At 47.2% G+C, this 10,819-nt stretch overlaps 1 long non-coding RNA gene across 1 annotated transcript; it reads right to left on the bottom strand.

The window, feature by feature from the left end:
* Positions 1-9,350: 9,350 nt before the first annotated feature.
* LOC138746308 (uncharacterized) lies at positions 9,351-10,812 on the bottom strand. Its single transcript, XR_011346854.1, has 2 exons — positions 10,710-10,812; positions 9,351-10,209 (listed from the first exon to the last, which is right to left on the bottom strand). It is a non-coding gene; the product is annotated as an uncharacterized lncRNA (long non-coding RNA).
* Positions 10,813-10,819: the final 7 nt, after the last annotated feature.

Below are 10,819 nucleotides of genomic sequence, written 5' to 3' on the forward strand. Positions count from 1 at the left end.
ACCCCATAACCTCTATTTTTCCTTTCATCCTTGTGCCTGTCCAAGAGACTCTTCAATGCCCCTAATGTTCCAGCCTCCACCGCCATCTCTGGCAAGGCATTCCAGGCACCCACAACTCTCTGAACTTACCTCTGACGTCTCCCCTAAACTTCCCTCCCTTCACTTTGTACTCATTTACTCTGGTATTTGCTATTCCTGTCCTGGGAAATAGGTGCTGGCCGTCCACCCTATCGATGCCTCTCATAATCTTGTAGATCTCTATCAAGTCTCCTCTCATCCCTCTACGCTCCAAAGAGGATCTCACTTAAGATTTTGCCACTTCTCCAAATGTCTGCCACCGGCGAGACAGGTGTCTCAGGACTGGGGTTTAATCGCAGAATCTTGTAACTCAGGCAGAGAGTGCTACTGAGTGAAACACGAATGTCTGCGGATGCTGCAATTGGAGTGAAAACACACAATGCTGGAGGAGCTCAGCCAGTCCCACAGTGTCCAAAGGAGATAAAGATATATTACTGACATTTCAGGCCTGGGCCCTTCCTCAAGGAATAAGCAAAGAGCAGGAAGGCATCCAAATAAAGACTTGAGTCTGAGGCAGGAGACCAGCCCAACAAAAGGTGTTAATTGGATATGATAGGAGGAGAGGTGAGAATTGATTTGGCTCCGTGAATGGAGACAGAGGGAAAAGGGAAGGGAGAGAGAGAGAGAGGGGAGAGGGTGAGAGGGAGAGAAAGAAGGCACTTTTAAGCTGTAGAACCTGGGTAGCCATCCTGGGACCCAGGTGCGATTAGTGGGGCAAAGGTGCTTCCAGAACCTTTTAAGCTGCAGGGGGGGGATCATCGCCAACATGGTGATTTAAAGGGGATGCTTCCCCCACAATGGTGCGGCGCGCACTCACCGGAAGTGACGAATCGAAGTCCAAATGGCGAACGGGAACGATCCTCAGATGCTGGCTGATCATCGCTGCTGTGCTGCAGTAGAGTCGGCCACTGTTGTGACCACCGCTGTCCGGCGAATGCTGCAGTCACTGGAGGAGCAACAGGATGCAAGGACTGCGCAGGTGCAGTCCGGTGGCGCACGCACGCAAGCGCTGACGTCACCGAAGCAACGGGGTCAGCCATTTTCATTTTGACGTGACCTAGGTAAGCTTAACTGGGTTCCCTGAGTACCCCTGAGGTAGGATTTGAACCACGCTGACCGGGTCGGACCCTTTCAAGCTGCCCCACGAGTGGGGCACTAACTGGGCAAATTGCTCGGTTAACTCCATTTTACACAGCAGCTTGAAAGGGCCTTGAGAGAGAGAGAGACGGGGGGGAAAGGCAGCGGTGGAAGAAGGAGGAAGGAGAACTTGGTTTCGAGAGTGTAATGCCTCCCTCCATCACATCCCAATCAAACCTAAAAATCTCTCCGTTTGTACAACCAGGTCTCTTTCTGGCTGTTCCATCATATCCCTGAGGGGAAAAATCAAGGAGGTAGAATTTAAAATGTATTTTGAAATTCATAATCCGTAAAACTCTCTCAGCTTTGCACAGCTGAGAGCTCAATGCCTTGGGGACTCATTTGACTAACTATATTAGAACAGTCTTCCTTTTGTAAGCCCTTAAGGATCATTGAGCACTTCACAAGTAAATTATTCCGATTGCCTCTACAGCTCCAAAAGCCCATTTCAACATACAGCGCGGTAACGGGCCCTTTCAGCCGACGAGCCTGTGCCGCTCAATCACACCCAATTGACCCACAAGCCCCGCACATTTTGAATGGTGGGAAGAAACCAGAGCCCCTGGAGGAAATCCACGGCAACGTAGGGAGAACGTACAAACTCTTTACAGAGAGCGCCAGATTAGAACCTCGGTCGTGGGTGCTGTAACAGCATTGTACATTGGCACTGTACACTCAGCAAGTGTCTACACATGAGAAGGTATGAAGAGTTTGTATTTTGTAAAGGAGAAATTAAGGGCAACAAATAAGGAGAATATTATTGTAATCAAAGCTTCTTAAACACCCCCTAGAACTGAACTAGCAGTATATGGTTCCCCTAGAGGGAAGTCTAGAATGATAAGAGGTTCACCACAAGGCTGAGATGAGAAATTTCCACCCTTGGGGGAAATCACAGATCTTTGGAAGTCCCTGTGCTGAGCACTTGAATATCTTCTACATGCGGAGCTTGACTGATTGTGAACGAGTGGGGGTGTGGGAATCAGGCAGGAAAGTAGAGATGGGGCCAAGATCAGATCAGCCAGGTTACAATGAATGGTGGAGACTGCCTGAGAGACTGTGTGGCCAACTCCAGCATTGATTCTTTGCATTCTTTCCTGAAGCTTCTCACAGTATTTCATTGATGTGCAAAGCTCAGAGGACAAGCCACCATCATATCTGCAGGGTTGCACCGAGAAAAATGCCTCAGGGTCTCATCTCTGGGGGGGAGGGGGGAGGAACCCTTGATGACCTCACTGCTCTGTCTGCATTTTCTTCCAACCCTTGGGAAACATATGTCTCCTCCAGTTCAGAACAGTTTAGATCCTCCTAACTACCTGTGCCCACCATGGATCGATGTGAAGATTCTTACTTTGGTAACTCCCTTCCCAAATCTGTCACTCCCCTCCTTTATTCAAGAACTTCACCTTTAGTGCAGTGGTTCTCAACCTTTTTCTTGCCACTCACATCCCACTTTAAGTCATGCCTCTGCCATGGTGCTCTGTGATTAGAAAGGGATGGCTTAAGGTGGGATGTGGGCGGCAAGAAAAAGTGTGAAAACCACTGTTTTAATCGTACCTCATTGACTTGTTATGTGCACAGTTTCAGAACTCCAAAGGAAATGGGCCAATGGCAATTTTTGTCAAGCAAAATATTTCAGTAACAATTGGGTCTAGACCAGTGATTCTCAACCTTCCCTTCCCTCTTGCATCCCACCTTAAGCAACCCCTTACTAATCACAGAGCGCCAATGGCATAGGGAATACTTAAAGTGGTGTGTGAGTGGAAAGGGAAAGGTTGAGAGCCACTGCTTTAATGCGTCTTTTTTTTTTAAATGGAGCTCAGTGTCAAATTATTTCTGAAAAAAAAATCTTGAAACCTCTTCCCATGTTAATGAGGGCAAAAAGTCACGCCTTTGCTGGTAATAAAAACTGAGCCTTGGCTCTGTCCGCCGCAATCACATGGATCTCTCAGTGGCCACCCATCTTATTTCCCCTTCGCATTCCCTTGTTGACATGTCTGTCCATGGTCTCATGCACTGCCAGACTGAGACCACCCGCAAATTGGAGGAACAACACTTCATCTTCCAACTGGACTCCTTCCAATCAGATGGCATTAATATTGATTTCTCCAGTTTCTGTTAACCCCCCCCCTACCTCTTTCATCCCTTCTTCTTTCCTCTGGCTGTCTCTTCCCTTTTCCCTCTGTCTCCTTTCACAGAGCCAAAATCAATTCTCACTTTCCTCTTATCATATCCAAAATAAACACCTTTTGTTGGTCTAGACTCCTCTCCCTCCCATATTCTTCTCCCTTTCTCTCCCAGTCTTTAATTAAGATGCCTGCCTGATTTTTGCTTATGCCTTGAGGAAAGCCTCAGGCCTGAAACGTCGGTAATATATCTTTACCTCCTACGGACGCTATGAGACTGGCTGAGTTTCTCCAACATTTCTCTATGTTTTCACTCAGATCCAGAATGTTGGGCTCTCAAGTCCAGATGTTGCCCCTAATCTTACACCAGCACACTGTGGTTATCTGGCCACTCCTATCACACAGGTTCACTTCAGATTACCTCAGAGAGAGGTTACCAAATCACTCCATTCTGCTGTTTTTTGTCAGTAATGATGGGAGAGCAACACATTGACCGAACTGGAGGCCTTCCAACTTGAAGGCAGAGGCTAAAAAAATCTGAGTTCATATCTCCCTTCAGCAACTGCGGGGGGGGGGGGGGGGGGGGGGGCGGGGGGAGGTATTTAATTTTGGCTCCTTATATAAATCCAAGATCATAAGCCAGTGTCAGGAAAATCTTGGGGTTCTCAAGGACAACACAACTCACTTCCCCGGGAAGGAAATTCGTATTTCTTAGAGGCACAAGACTGCAGATGGTGAAGTCTGGAGAAAATATAAAACAACCTGCTGGAGGAAAAGTCAGTGGACTGAGGGGCAACTGCTTAAGGTGGGAAGTGGTTGAGGCTGCTTCATTAAACATATTTAAAATTCGGTTAGATAAATTTTTACATGATAGAGGAATTAGGGGATATGGGGAGAAGGCAGGTAGGTGGAGTTAGGACATAAATTAGATCAGCCATGATCTTATTGAATGGCGGAGCAGGCTCGATGGGCCTTTTTTGGCCTAGTCCTGTTCCTACTTCCTATGTTCCTATGAGAAAAGGAATTGTTGACGTTTGGAGTCAAATCCCTTCATCAAGATGAGGAGGACAGAGGGGCGATGGTATAATAGGGACAGGGACCAGAAGAAGATTGGTGAACCAAGAAGAAGATTGGAGGGTTGACATATGACAGACACATGGGGAAGGAAAGGAGTGGAAGTCAAGGCCGTGGATTGGCAGCTGCCAGACAAAGGGAGAGACAGACAGAGAGAGGGAGAGGAGAAAAAGAGAGGGAGAGAAGGTAGAGAGGAGAAAGAGAAAAGAATGAGAGAAGAGAAAGAGAGAGAGGAGAGAGAACAGAGGAGAATACAAGGACAATGGCCATAGGAAGGACGGTCCAGCAGGCACTGACACAAATCCCAATCCCACTTTCATAGGTCAAACTCCTTGAACTGCTCACCTCATTGTACTGAGTTCAGAGGAAGTTAGCAATGAGTAATAAATTCTGTGTCTCCAACAATGCTTCCTCTCAATGAAATGCTTGGAACAAATTTGTCTGAGAGGGCAGTCCACGGATCTAGATGGATCCAATTAAAGTCAGGACTGAAAACCAGGAGCATACTTCTGCTGTGAGCATTCATTACTTTTTTACTGAGTAATTTATTATATTTAACAAATGGGTCACCTCAAGTTTAATCAATCATAGCAAATAAATTCAGACTAGAGTCCCATTAAATTCTGACAAAGAAATCCCCAGTTAACACTTGGTTTGTACATTTGGGACCAGCCATAGTTAAAATGAATCATAAAACAGGTTCTTTGCATAATTTAAAATGTTTCAGCAAATTAAATTCCTGCTTCTTGAAGAGGTTACCTCACTGATCTATTGATCTGTCGAGTCTTGCCATGTTTGGTAACTAAGCAATCAATGAAAATTGAGCACCCTTTATTCATGCGTGTCAGTATCTGAGAGGTTGGTTCATGCACTGCCGTTAATTGCCACAAATTGTAATGGGCCATGTATTCAAAACAGCCGATGAAAAACTCATGTAATTCATCCATCCAATCTAAGGAGCATGTTCTCCCAAATACATTCAAATCTGAATCTGTGGGAGCCATCTACTGCATCCGTTATGGCCTTTTCTAAATCGGAGAGGCTGGATACGGACTGGGAAATGGCTTCGTTGAGCACCTTCGCTCTGTCCACATCAATGTCCATCCATTTCAACTCCACTCCCCACTCCTATGATATAATGCACTGTCAAACTATGGCCACATAAATCAGAGAAGCAACATCTAATATTCTGCCTGGATACACTCCAACCGGAAGCCATTAACATTGATCTCCGGTAGGCCACCTCCCACATCCCTCTGTCTTCATTCCTCCAGCTCTCCACCCATTCCCTTTCCATTCACAGAGCCATCCCCCCCCCCCCCCCCCCCACATTGGCAGACATGCCCTCTCTCCGTCCCTCATCCACCGATTACTTCCTGGCTGTGGGACTGTGCTTCTCCCCCCCCCACCACCATTTTGTTTGGGCACCTGTCTACATTTGCTTATATCTTGATGAAGGGCTCAAGCTTGAAACGTTGGTCATGTATCTTTGCTATATAAAGTACACTGTTTGACCTGCTGTTTCCCCTGGGTTTGTGTTTTTACTTCAATCACAGTACATGCAGACTCTTGTGGTTTTTAAAAAAAATTTTTTTAGACATACAGCATGGTAACAGGCTACTTTGGCCCACAAGTCCATGCTACCCAATTTACACCCAATTAACCTACACCCCTGGTACGTTTTGAATGGTGGGAGCCCCCCGGGGAAATCTCATGTAGACATGGGGAGAACGTACAAACTCCTTACAGAGAGTGCGGGATTCGAACCCCGGTCCCGATCGCTGCCGCTGTAAATTCATCCTTGAATGTTAATGTCTGAAATGCATTGCCTGAAAGTATGGTGGATACACATTGATTTGTGGCTTTCAGAAGGGAAATGAAAAGGTAAAACATTTTCAGTGCACTGGAGAAAGAATGATAATTTTCCCTCAAGGAGCCATAAGATTCTGTGGGCACATGGCTTCCTTCTGTAATCATTTCTCTTCCCTGATAGAGCAGGTGGCTCCCTGCTGGCTCCAGTACATCAGGTCCAATCCCCTGACTCCCAATTTTTCTACTCCCCTGCAACTTCCACTTTCTCATGCCTCCTTCAACTCCATTTGACTCTTTTACCACTGGTCGACATTAAGTTTCTTCCAATCTACCCACCCACACATACATACAAACATACAGCCATTTCGGCCCAAGGATCTGTGCCGCCAAATTTACACGCCACTGACCCACAACCCCCGGAACATTTTGAACGGTGGGAGGAAACCGGAGCCTCTGGAGAAATCCCATGTAGCCATGGGGAGAACATACAAACTTCTTAGAGACACAGCAGGATTCACACCCTGCTTCGCTGCAAAGGCGTTGCACTAACCGTTATGTCAACCGTGCCACCCTAATAATGTTATAATTTGCTTTCCCATGGTTTAGTAATTTCCAATGAGGTCCAGACCTATCCTTGTCCAGAACTATTGTAAAACTGAAGGAGAGGGTGAGCAAATTTAAGTTCAATTTAATTTTACCAACTTTTATTTTCAATTTAGTCATATAACACAGTAACAGGCCCTTCCGCCCAATTGACATACCACTCTGCATATGTTTTGAGGGGAGGAAAACGGAGCACCCAGCGCCTCTATTTCCTCAGGAGTTTGCAGAGGTTTGGTATAACATTGGAAACCGTGGCAAATTTCTACATATGTGTTGTGGAAATTGTGCTGAACAGCTGCTTTACAGCCTGGTACGGGGGCACCAATACCCCTGAGCGTAAAGCCCTGCAAAAGGTAGTGGACGCAGCCCAGGACATCACAGGCAAAACCCTCCCCACCACCTACAGAGAACGCTACCGTCGGAGAGCAGCCTCGATCACCCAGTCGCTGCTACCATCAGGAAAGAGGTCTAGTTGCACCATCAAGTTCAGAAACAACTTCTACCCCACCCACCATCAAACAACAAACACAATCAGAAGTGTTTTTTAGACAGCGATGTCAGAAAAATAATTACTCACCTTGTTGTCGTTTACACTCCACGCCTTAAGTTCGTGTGTGAGTTAGTCGTGGTGATTTTATGTGGAGCAACATGGCCTGAGTTATCCGCTGGACGTCGAATTCATGAGGTGAGTTTTGCAGTGCGATTTGGACTGCAGGCTTCCCCTGAAAAGCAGTTGGGGTCCTGCAGGGTAAACCGCGGTGCAGGAATCGACTAAAAATTTCTGCACTTTCTCTTGTAGACTGCCCGCGCAGCGGCAAATTTCGCTCTAATGCTCAGTGTCGAGTTCCGGTTGTTCACTCTCCAGCGTAATTTTGGACATTTTACAAGAGTAAAGACACAAGTTGTTGTTGAATTCAAACCCCCGCAGACTGGCCAAAGGTGTGCCCAGTTGTTTGTTTCCAGGAGAGGTACGAGGGTGGTCCTACAGGCAGGACGACAGACCCGCGGTTAGGGAAACTCACCAACAATTTTATCTCACAGCTGCCTTCACTTGGAATGTCTCAACTCAAGGGATGAGGTCCCAGGTGTTAATAGCCTGGTGGAGGGCTCGCTGGTGGTTACATGATAAAAGCCCTTTCAGACGGAGATCAGAATCTACAACGTCTTGTCATTTCCTTTGCTTGCTTTTCACTCCTAATCGCGCCTGCCTCATGGAAATGGCTTTTGTACTGTCTGTCAAAGTGACAAGAAAATCTCCACTCCATCTCCTTCATCCCACAGATACAATGAAATTCTCACGGGGTCATAGGGAGATACAATATGGAAACAGGGCTTTGGTCCACCCAGTTCATAAGAACATCAGAAATAGGAGGAGTCGGCCAGATGGTCCAGATGATAGGCCTTTCTCCACCTTCCTGCCTTTTCCCCATATCCCTTAATTCCCCACTATGTTGAAATCTATCCAACCTTGTCTTAAACATGTTGACTGAGGCCGCCTCCACTGCTTCAAGGGGCAGTGAATTCCAAGGATTCACCTGGTTCACCCATTTTCGTGGAGCTGTGAGGCATTGATTCTACCGGCTCCACTTATGCAGTGGCGTCTTACGAAACCTGCATATCTCTTCACACCTGGATGGACAAATTGACATTGATTGTGGGTTCAAGAAAGCTTTGGATGGTTGGAAATTAGCAAACTCATCCTCATGGAGCCATACAGCAGTAATATGGGCAGAGGGAAAGGACTGCTGGTGGAACTCATCTGGTCGGAGTACAAATGATCAGAAGAAATGGAATCCAAAAGTCTGCTGATGCTGTGATGTCAGAGATGCTGGAGGAACTTTGATGGTCGTGCAGGATCCACAGGAGGTAAAGACACATAACCAACATTTCAGACCTGAGCCCTTCTTCAAGGTATAAGTAAAAAGCAGGCAGGTGTCTAGATTAAAAGGCTGGGAAGAAGGAAAGAGAGAGCAGGAGAGGTGCACAGGTTGGACATGGATTCTAGGACAGCTGAGAGGAAAGATGAGCATTGAAAAAGCGTCTTTCAGCGTATCGGCTTTGAACCCTTTATTTGGACACTTTGACTCAACAGTTTCCCCACATCGCTTGTGCCCAGATTCCACCATTCACCCAGAGAAGGGACAACTTACAGCAACAAATTAACTGACCCAAGCCTCATATCTTTATGGGAAGAAACCCACGCAGTTACAGGCAGGGCTTGCAAACTCCCCACAGAGGTCAGGAATGAACCTGGGATGAATGATGCTGTGAGGTTGAATCTCCAATGCCATCCCTGATTTTAAATGTATAAGTTTCAATTTCTCCTGAATTAAGTTCTGCTGTTAATGCAGGACAAAAAAAAAATCAAAAGGTTTGCTTCCTGAAAACAATTGGGGATTACGATAGACAACTTGAAGCTGAACACTGTCCTGGGTAAACTTGTACCTCTCCCTTTGTTCGTTTTAGATTGGTCACAGTGTTTGAGCTACCGAAAGAAAATAGACACACACACACCGAGAGCAGTTCAGTTTATACAAATGTTTATTACAAATTCAAAAGCTGATTTCAAACTACAATATGCGAGCCCTTCCCAATTATACTTATCAGCGCCTGGACTGGTCCCAACTGCCGAAGCGAGGCAACGACTGTAGTAGGTTGTCGGGGCGCCGGTAGCAGCTTCTCCACCTCCTTGACCGGGACGTTAGCTGGACTCTAGAAGTTCTTCTTCTTGCTGAGACATGTTGCCACCTCTCGGAGAGTCTCAAACTTCGGCAGCGGGACCGTGGCTTATATTACCCAAAAAATTGTTTACTCATAGCTTATCTCTTTGAACAAATGATTTAATTATCTTCAAGGTCTCCTGACAGTCTGCGACCAACAAAAGGCAACTGCATCTCTGGGCCTCATGGTGGAATTTAGATTATGATCCTTTCTTGCGTCAGCTGGTCTAAATCCTCCATTACAAACACAAATATAATTTCAGATTTACTGGATCACGTAGGAAGTTGGAGAAACTTTAAATGAACTTTTATTGAATTTAGCCCGTCTAATCCCATCGTGACGCTGACATGTTGTGTCAGGTCAACTGACCTAAAAATGTTTTTCCACTGATTTTCGTTTGTACTCAGCATCTGATGCCTCTCGGGTCAGTGTCCAACAATAGTCGGCCAGCATTGATAGATTCCAGTTGCCCTGATCCCGCTTTTTTAAGGTCTCAATGCCCTGGTGAAATCTTTCACCGTGTTGGTCACCGACGCACCAGGATCAGACGGGAAGGAGTCCAAGTGCGAATGCAGAAAATGAATTTTCAATGACTTGTTGCAATGCAGGGCTTTGTCTGCTTGAAGTAGACTTCAAATAGGACTCGAAATCACAAAAATATCTAAAAAATGGTACGTGATGGAAAATGTTAAGGTAATTTTCGCGATAGGCAGCCCCAAATCCAGAAAGTGTTCAGGAAGCAACATCTTCGTGGTCAAGTGCAATGGGACAAATCCGCTCTTGGACTTGAGAGGGAAGTGCTGAGAGCCAGAGTTGGGGTGGAAGGAGGAGAGGGGGGTGGAGGGAGATGTGGAGGGGGGGGGTGCAGGAGGAGGGGGGTGCAGGGAGGACGGTGGGGGGGGTGGAGGGAGGACGGGGGGGGGGTGGAGGGAGGACGGGGGGGGGGTGGAGGGAGGACGGGGGGGGGTGGAGGGAGGACGGGGGGGGTGGAGGGAGGACGGGGGGGGGGGGTGGAGGGAGGACGGGGGGGGGGGTGGTTGGAGGGAAGGTTCTTCTCGCCCTCTCCCTGCCTGCCCCGCACTGGGACAGGGGGTGGGTGGGAGTCGAGCCTCTCGTGTGTTGCACAACCTCTGCCCCCACCCACCACCCTGCTGAACCAACCCGAATTTGCGGCCAGCGAACGCGGTGTCATCTCCGGCGAGGGAGGGGAAAATCTGGGAGATTCGCGGAAGACATGAACTGCGGGGAGCAAGTGGCAACGATTCTCGCCA

This window comes from Narcine bancroftii, chromosome 11 (genome assembly GCF_036971445.1).
Source record: "Narcine bancroftii isolate sNarBan1 chromosome 11, sNarBan1.hap1, whole genome shotgun sequence".
NCBI classification, from domain to species: Eukaryota; Metazoa; Chordata; class Chondrichthyes; order Torpediniformes; family Narcinidae; genus Narcine; species Narcine bancroftii.